A 7,829-nucleotide genomic window follows, 5' to 3' on the forward strand; every position below is an offset into this window, starting at 1 on the left:
ACTGCTGAGTTTTCCAAATTTGCAACAAAGTGTAATTACCTTCTTATCTTTAGACCAGGAGCAAGTAAAAGGGTGGAGCCTCAGGTGAATAATTGAACTGAACAAATATTTCAGTGCTGTTGTTGCATAATGGACTGATAAGAAATGAACGGGGGACACATTAGACAGGATTTCAGGCCCTTTGTGCTCAGTGTTCCGAGTGTGGCTGAAACCTGGCCTCTGATCACCAGTGCCAAATAGAAACATGGCCACAGTTTTGGATGAAGTGGGAAAGTGTAACTTTTACTGCTTTGCAAGCCAAAGGGAGCCACCCTGGAGCGGGTAGTGAGGAGTCATAGTGTTCAAAGAGCAGGGCAACCAGCTCGTGGACATTCTTCTGATTGGTTGGTGGTGATGTCATGGAGAGTCAGCATCATCGACCTTCTGGTTCCAACTGGTCTGGGGTCTGCGTGCTTGTAGGCAGCATGTACTTAACTTCTTTCATCTGGTGGAGATTTCAGTATCTGCAAAACAGATCAAAGGACATGGCTCAGAATGTTATCTATAGTCCTTGAGGAAGAGCTAAAGGTCCTTGGCTTTGTTTAATGGCTGAAGTATCATTTTGTCTTACTTGACTGTTTTCTTTCTGCATTTTCTCACTTCTCTGATTAAATTTATTCTTTTTAAAAAATTTATTCTTTAAAGTTTCTGTACAGATAAAACGCAGGTAGAGGGCATGGATGGGGGTCTCTTCTGGGATAGCTTGGTTACAGAAGTAGGGTACAGGTATGGTGCTTATCAGAAGGCAAAAAAACCATAGTCACGCTGTCACGCTAACAAAAAGACATTCCTCAGAGAGATGAGAGTTGAAAGATGGGTCTGGATAGAATAGGTCTTGATGGAATAAGAAGAGTTTTCCACTGAAAGAATTAAACCCAGGAAGTCAGAGGCTCAGGGCCATCTCCAGTCCTAATACAGAGGCATCTATGCTGCTCCAGGTCAAGAATCCTGGAAGTAATTGTGGGCTGGATTACAGGCAGAGCATGGACTTTATTTCTAAGACATGAGTTTTTAAGCAAACATGTGACACAATCATGCTGAGATAATTATTTTAGACTGATAATGTGACAGTCCATTGTATAAGACAGGTTTGACCATGACTATAAAATAACAATATATATAAAATAATGAAATTAAGGTACAAGCCACACATGAAAATCAGCTTTAAATGAAAACTGAGTTAGTTTAAACCAGTTTAAAACTTCTCCAACTTTGGCCTTAAGTACCATTTGCAGTGTTCCACATGGCAACCAACAGTCCCAAAAAGTTAAATAAAAGAAATATGGGCCTGCTGTGGTGGTCCAGTGGGTAAGACTCCCTACTTTCACTGCAGGGGATGCGGGTTGGATCCCTGGTTTAAGAAGTAAGATCCTGCATGCTGCAAGATGTGGCCAAAAAACAAAAAGAAAACAGAATCTGAAAAAAAAAAAAGACATATATGTAAATATATATTTGTATATATTTATATATCAGAATCACTTTGCCACACACATGAAACTAACACAACATTGTAAATCAACTATGCTTTTTAAAAAATTAAATAAGCATATATTAGAACATGTGTATTTCTGAATGTGCGACATAGTTATTTCTCAGGTGCCCGTTATGTATGCAGTCATATACCAACTTAGGTCCTTCATTCAAGGTCCATCATTTATTCTGGCGTGGGTCACTGTCCAGATGTTGAAAGTGTGAAATGAGCGGAATGAATCTCTGCCATCAGGGAACCTACCGTCCATTGGAGAAGATGTTTAATAGGCACATGAAGGTTGAATACGATTAGTTGCAAGTATCTAATGTCCCTTCTACGCAAAATCTCACTAGAATTTTAGAAAAGGGATTTAAAAACAAACAAACATGTAATTCTAGAACAGAAAGAGAAGACAGAGATAACGTAAACTGGAAGGAGAGGACAGACTGGTTTCCCACCTAGACCAGCAGTAGGAAAAGCTTTCAACAGAGCAGAAAACAAAGGGTTGGGAGAACTGATAGCCCCAGGCACCTCTGGGGCTGGGGTGATGGGAATGAGAGCAGAGAAGCAGGCGTGGCCACTCTAAATGGCTTCTGATTGTGCACCAGGCTCGGTGGCTGCCTTCCTCTTCAAAGGACTGGAGGTTCCTCTCTAGAGAGCATAAACCAGGGGGTATTGGGGAAGGGGAGTGATTCCAGGCATAATGCTTGGAAGACACAAAACCCCAAGGATTTAGTAGCCGAGGCTGAATCCTGGCCCTCCTAACCCCTTTCTTTACAGCTCCTGCTGGCAGGTTACATCAGAGTAAGAAGGTGGAGGGTGGGGGCTCTTTGGGGAACCTGTCCAGCCTGGGAGAAAAGACCAAATAGGTGTCAACATGGGAGAGGGTCTCCAGGAAGCCTCCAACTCCTGGAGAGCTTCCCACTAACTCCTAGCTTCGCAAGTCTATAAGCAACAGACAACTATGGAACTTTCAGAATGGAAGTGTCAACTACAAATTGGCACTTACCAAGAGCATTGCCAATGACTGAACAACAAGGCGTTTGCCCTCTGCCTCTCCTGAGATTGTACCTTCCTGGTGGCTCAGATGGTAAAGCATCTGCCTACAGTGTGGGAGACCTGGGTTCAATCCCTGGGTCGGGAAGATACTCTGGAGAAGGAAATGGCAACTCACTCCAGTACCCTTGCCTGGAAAATGCCATGGACGGAGGAGTGTGGTAGACTGCAGTCCATGGGGTCGCAAAGAGTCGGACACGACTGAGCGACTTCACTTTCTACTGAGATTGAACCCCTGCTGCTGCAGCTGGTGACCTTCAGCAACCCCTGAGGGAGCTCAGGGTGGAGGGAGGCGCTCTGTGCTCCAGGGAATCTGGTGGGACAGGTCTGTAGATGGTTGGATGTTTTTAGAAACAGATTTTATGATCTCAATCCTTGCATCTCCTCCCATCTAGAGAAGCACTAAATCCCTTCATGGTGACATCAGACCCTCATGACTGACAAAAAACCTTTTGTAAATTGAGTGCTTCATGGTATTGAACTCCCCAAAACCTTATACATTGACTTTCCCCCACTGCCGCTTTGGAGCAGGCTCTCAGAGCTATCTGAGATGCTGCCTCCCGGGCTGCAGTCCTCATAGTACCCCAAATAAATCTTAACTCACAACTTTCAAGTTGTACATCGACAAGTTTTAGTTGATAGAAGGTAGAAATGAAAATAATAAAAATTAGTAAATTTGACATATGTAAAATAGATAGCCAATGGGAATTTGCTGTATGCCTCAGGAAACTCAAACAGGGTCTCTGTATCAACCTAGAGGGGTGGAATGGGGAGGGAGATGGCAGGGAGTTTCAAAAGGGAGGGGATATATATGTATATCTATGGCTGATTCATGATGAGGTTTGACAGAAAACAACAAAATTCTGTAAAGCAATTATCCTTCAATAAAAAAAGAAATTAATTTTTTTTAAAAAAGTAAATTTGGAGAAGGCAAAAACAGACCAGGGAGAAGGAAACTTTTTAAAAAAATTATATCTTAAGAGAATACAATTTATGAATAAGAAGGGAGTGCTTTAAAAAAAAAAAAAAAGGAATATTCAGGGAATTCCCTAATGGTTAGGGAATTTGTAGTTAGGGTTCTGAGCTTTCACTTGTAAGGGCACAGGTTCAATCCCTCCCTGGTCAGAGAACTAACATCCCCACAAGCTTCACGGCATGGCCAAAATAATAATAATAAAATAAAGAAAAAGGAATGTTCAGATGATTAAAACAAAAACCTCTCAGAAATTAAAAGCAAACTAGCAGAAAAAAATTAAACAGCAAAGGTTAGAACAGCAAGTTGAGGTGAATCTCTCAGAAGACCCAAAACACACGGTGAGAGAGAAAGCAGGAAATGTGAGAATATTAGAGAACCAGCCCAGCGGTTCAGTCACGCTAGTAATATCCTAAAATAGAAAAGAAAGAACAGAGAAAAGGCAAAGAGGGAAAAGCTCCATGAAAAAATCTGAAGGAAATTTCCCAGATCTGAGGGACAGGAATTTTACACAGGGAAAGCGCCTGCCCAGGGGAATTAACATCACCCCACCCCAGAGCACGCTGTTGAGAAACTTCAGAACAAAGGGCACAGATAAGGTCCCAGAAGCTTCCAAAAAGAAAAACGCAAGTCAGATGGAAACAGGAAATACAACACTTCAGGTTTCCCAACAGTTACACTGGCGGAGCCGCGCCTTCAAGATTCTGAAGGAAATGATTTTCCACCAAACATTCTGCTCATTGCCAAACTGTCGATCTGGTGGGCTGGTAAAACAGGAATATTTTCAGACAAGTAAGTTCTCAAAGTTTTATCTCCCACTTAGCCTATCCTAGCAAGTTACTGGCACATGTGTTCTTTCAGTGGAGGAAATACAGCAAAAGGAGCTGAGAGAGGCTGAAATGGGAGATCTGATAGAGCAGAGCGGAGGACGACCCTCCCCTCGCCCCCTCCACTCTCACCTCCCTCCCCTCACCCCTACCCCAACCTCCCCTAACTCCTGAGTGTAGTGACTTTTGTATGATTAGTCCACTTAGGGATGTTGCTTTTGTTTTTTAATTAATTTTTATCACAGTATAGTTGCTGCACCTCCCCGGTGGCTCAGTTGGTAAAGAATTTGCCTGCAATGCAGGAGACCCAGGTTCAATCCCTGGGTGGGGAAGAGCCCCCTGGAGAAGGAAATGTCAACCCACTCCAGTATTCTTGCCTGGAAAAATCTCATGGACAGAGGAGTCTGGTGGGCTTCAGCCCGAGGGGTCGCAAAGAGTCAGACACGACTTAGCAACTAAACCACCATAGTTGCTTTGCCATGGTATGTTAGTTTCTACAGTACAGCAAAGAAAATCAGCTTTATGTATACATGCATCTCCTCTTTTTTTGGATTTCCTTCCCATTCAGTTACCACAGAACATTGAGGAGAGTTCCCTGTGCTATACAGCAGGTTCTCGTTAGTTATCTATTTTATACAGTCAAGTGTTAATCTCTGAGTCGTTAGACTCTTTGCAACCCCTGGACTGTAGCTCACCAGGCTCCTCTATCCATGGAATTCTCCAGGCAAGAATACTGGAGCAGGTTGCCATTCCCTTCTTCAGTGGATCTTCCTGACCCAGGGATCAAACCCAAGTCTCTCGCACTACAGATTCTTTACCTTCTTGCAGATTCTTTACCTTCTGAGCCACCAGGGAAGCTATTTTATACACAGTATCAATAATACACATACGTCAATCCCAGTCTCCCAATTCATCCCACCACTCACCTTCCTTCCTTCGTATCCATACATTTATTCCTTTGTTCTCTGTGGCTCTGTCTCTGATTTGCAGATGAGGTCCCTCTCTACCGTTTTTCTAGATTCACATATACGCTTTCATATACAGTATTTGTTTTTCTCTTTCTGACTTTCTCCACTCTGTATGACAGAGTCTAGGTCCATCCACCTGTCTACAAATGACCCAGTTTTGTTCCTTTTTATGGATGAGTATGATCACCCCACTTTGAAGCAAGGAAACTTGGTGACTAGAAACCGCACACAGTTCTATTCCTGGCTGCTTCCCCCAGGGGGAACAGCTGGGGACAGGAAAGGCTGTGTTGACCAGCTCAACTCTGATGACAGGGCGAGGGTGCGATCCCGGTCAGCGAAACAATGCAGAAGCACCTCCTTGATCCAAGAGGGGCACTCCTGCTCATGCTTCTGGTTTTCGCTTTTTCCCTCCCATATTTTACTGTAAAAATTTTCAAACACAGAGAAAAGTTGAAAGGAATATACAATGAACACCTATGTATCTGACTACATTCTACAGATAGCATTTTACTATACTTGCTTTATCACTTGTCTGGTCATTTATCTATTCAACAACTCATCTAATGTTAGGCATTTCAAAAGAAGTTACAGAAATTTCACCCTTAAGGAATTCAGCATGTGTAACATTAATTACATTTGTTTATAGCTTTTCTTTTTTTTTTTTGAGGGGGGCCATGCCCCGTGGCATGTGGGATCTTAGTTTCTGGACTAAGGGATCAAACCCAGGCCCCCTACATTGGAATCATGGAGTCTTAACCACTGGCCCTCCAGGGAAATCCTCAATAGTTTGCTTTTCTTTAAGTAAAAATTACATACAATGAAATTCACAAATTTTGTTTACCCTCCATGTATAAAACAGTCCCATCACCCCAGGCAATGTCTTTATGCCTCAACCCAGTCTATCAATGCCCCAAATCCCCAAGGCAACCTCTACTGAGATCTTTTTCACAGGGGAAATGAGATCTTTTGGCCTGCTCTAAAAAAAGTCATCTGAAAAGGAATCGTACTGTCTGTACTCTTTTGCATTTGAATTCTTCCCCTCAGCACCAGCTTTTGAAATTCATTCATGTTGCTGTGTACATCAGAAATGTGTTCCTTTATTTATTTTTACTCTTTGGCTGCACAGCCTAGTTGCCTGGTGGCTCAGATGGTAAAGAATCTGCCTGAAATATAGGAGACCAGGGATCAATCCCTGGGTTGGGAAGATCTGGAGAAGGGCTTGGCCACCCACTCCAGTATTCTTGCCTGAGAAATCCCATGGACGGAGGAGCCCGGTGGGCTGCAGTCCATAGGTTCACAAAGAGTTGGGCATGACTGAGCGACTAACACTAACACACACAGCATGTGGGATCTTCTGTCCCCAACCAAAGATCAAAAGCTCACCCCCTGCATTGGCAGCGCAGAATCTTAACCACTAGACTGCCAGGGAAGTCCCAGAGCTGCTAAGAACATCTTGTAAAAATCATTTGAGACGTGCGTTTTCACAGACCATGGGTAAGTACCTGAGAGTGGAATTGCTGGGCCCTAGGCTAGGTGTGGTGAGATTTATAAGAAACTGTGAGAGGTTAGTGAACACGTGGAGGTGCTGGGAGGGAGGGTGGTGCACCCTGAGAGGACACGGAAGCTCCGTGCCCGTTCCCACGCACCTTTGCCCTACACATCTCTTCCATCTGGGTGTTCACCTCTATCCCTTCTCATACCCTCTTACAACAAACTGGTGAATAAAAAGAACATGGCTCTCCTCCCATTTCCTTTCAAAAGAACACTAATCGGCGCATTCACAGCTTCTCCCACAACAGTAGGAAATTTTCATATACTGGCCTCCATCTGACCCTCCGGCAGGATTGGAAGAGAGAAAACTCCATCTTCCGGTTTCAGCAGCAAAAGAGAAGCGAGGTGGTGGAGAATGGCCTGCCTCAGAAGCTCTGGAACTAAAACAAAACAGCACTGGAAATGATCCTTGAGATGCCACTGAGACCCAATCTGGTCTAAGTGGAGAAGGCGATGGATGTCAGAAGGATTGGATCTCACTGTCTCTCCCCCTGATCGAGGCACTAGAACCTCACTTGGCATGCCTGAGTCAGTTCTGATGGAGTCTGAGCAAGCTGTGGGAGCTGGTGATGGACAGGGAGGCCTGGTGTGTTGCAGTTCATGGGGTCACAAAGAGTCAGACACAACTGAGCGACTGAATTGAACTGAACAAGTTATCACCACAAATTGGACTTCACCCTAACAAGTCTGAAGTCATGAACGGTAGCCTGTCAGGCTCCTCCATCCATGGAATTCTCCAGGCATGAATACTGGAGTGGGTAGCCATTCCCTTCTCCAGGGGATCTTCCTGACCCAGAGATTGAACCTGGGTCTCCCACATTGCAGGCAGATTCTTTACTGATCATTTAAAAAATCTTTATTGAATTTGTTACAATATTGTTTCTGTTTTGTTTTTTTGGCAGAGGGGCAGGTGGGATCCTAGCTCCCTGACCAGGATGGGACCT

General features: G+C 44.0%; 1 long non-coding RNA gene and 1 other non-coding gene across 2 annotated transcripts; one reads left to right on the top strand and one right to left on the bottom strand.

The window, feature by feature from the left end:
• Positions 1 to 254: 254 nt before the first annotated feature.
• On the bottom strand, positions 255 to 5,849 carry LOC123465347. Its single transcript, XR_006640570.1, has 2 exons — positions 5,293 to 5,849; positions 255 to 503 (listed from the first exon to the last, which is right to left on the bottom strand). It is a non-coding gene; the product is annotated as an uncharacterized LOC123465347 (long non-coding RNA).
• On the top strand, positions 4,627 to 4,698 carry TRNAC-GCA. Its single transcript has one exon. It is a non-coding gene; the product is annotated as a tRNA-Cys (tRNA).
• Positions 5,850 to 7,829: the final 1,980 nt, after the last annotated feature.

Source organism: Bubalus bubalis, chromosome 24, assembly GCF_019923935.1.
Source record: "Bubalus bubalis isolate 160015118507 breed Murrah chromosome 24, NDDB_SH_1, whole genome shotgun sequence".
Lineage (NCBI taxonomy): Eukaryota > Metazoa > Chordata > Mammalia > Artiodactyla > Bovidae > Bubalus > Bubalus bubalis.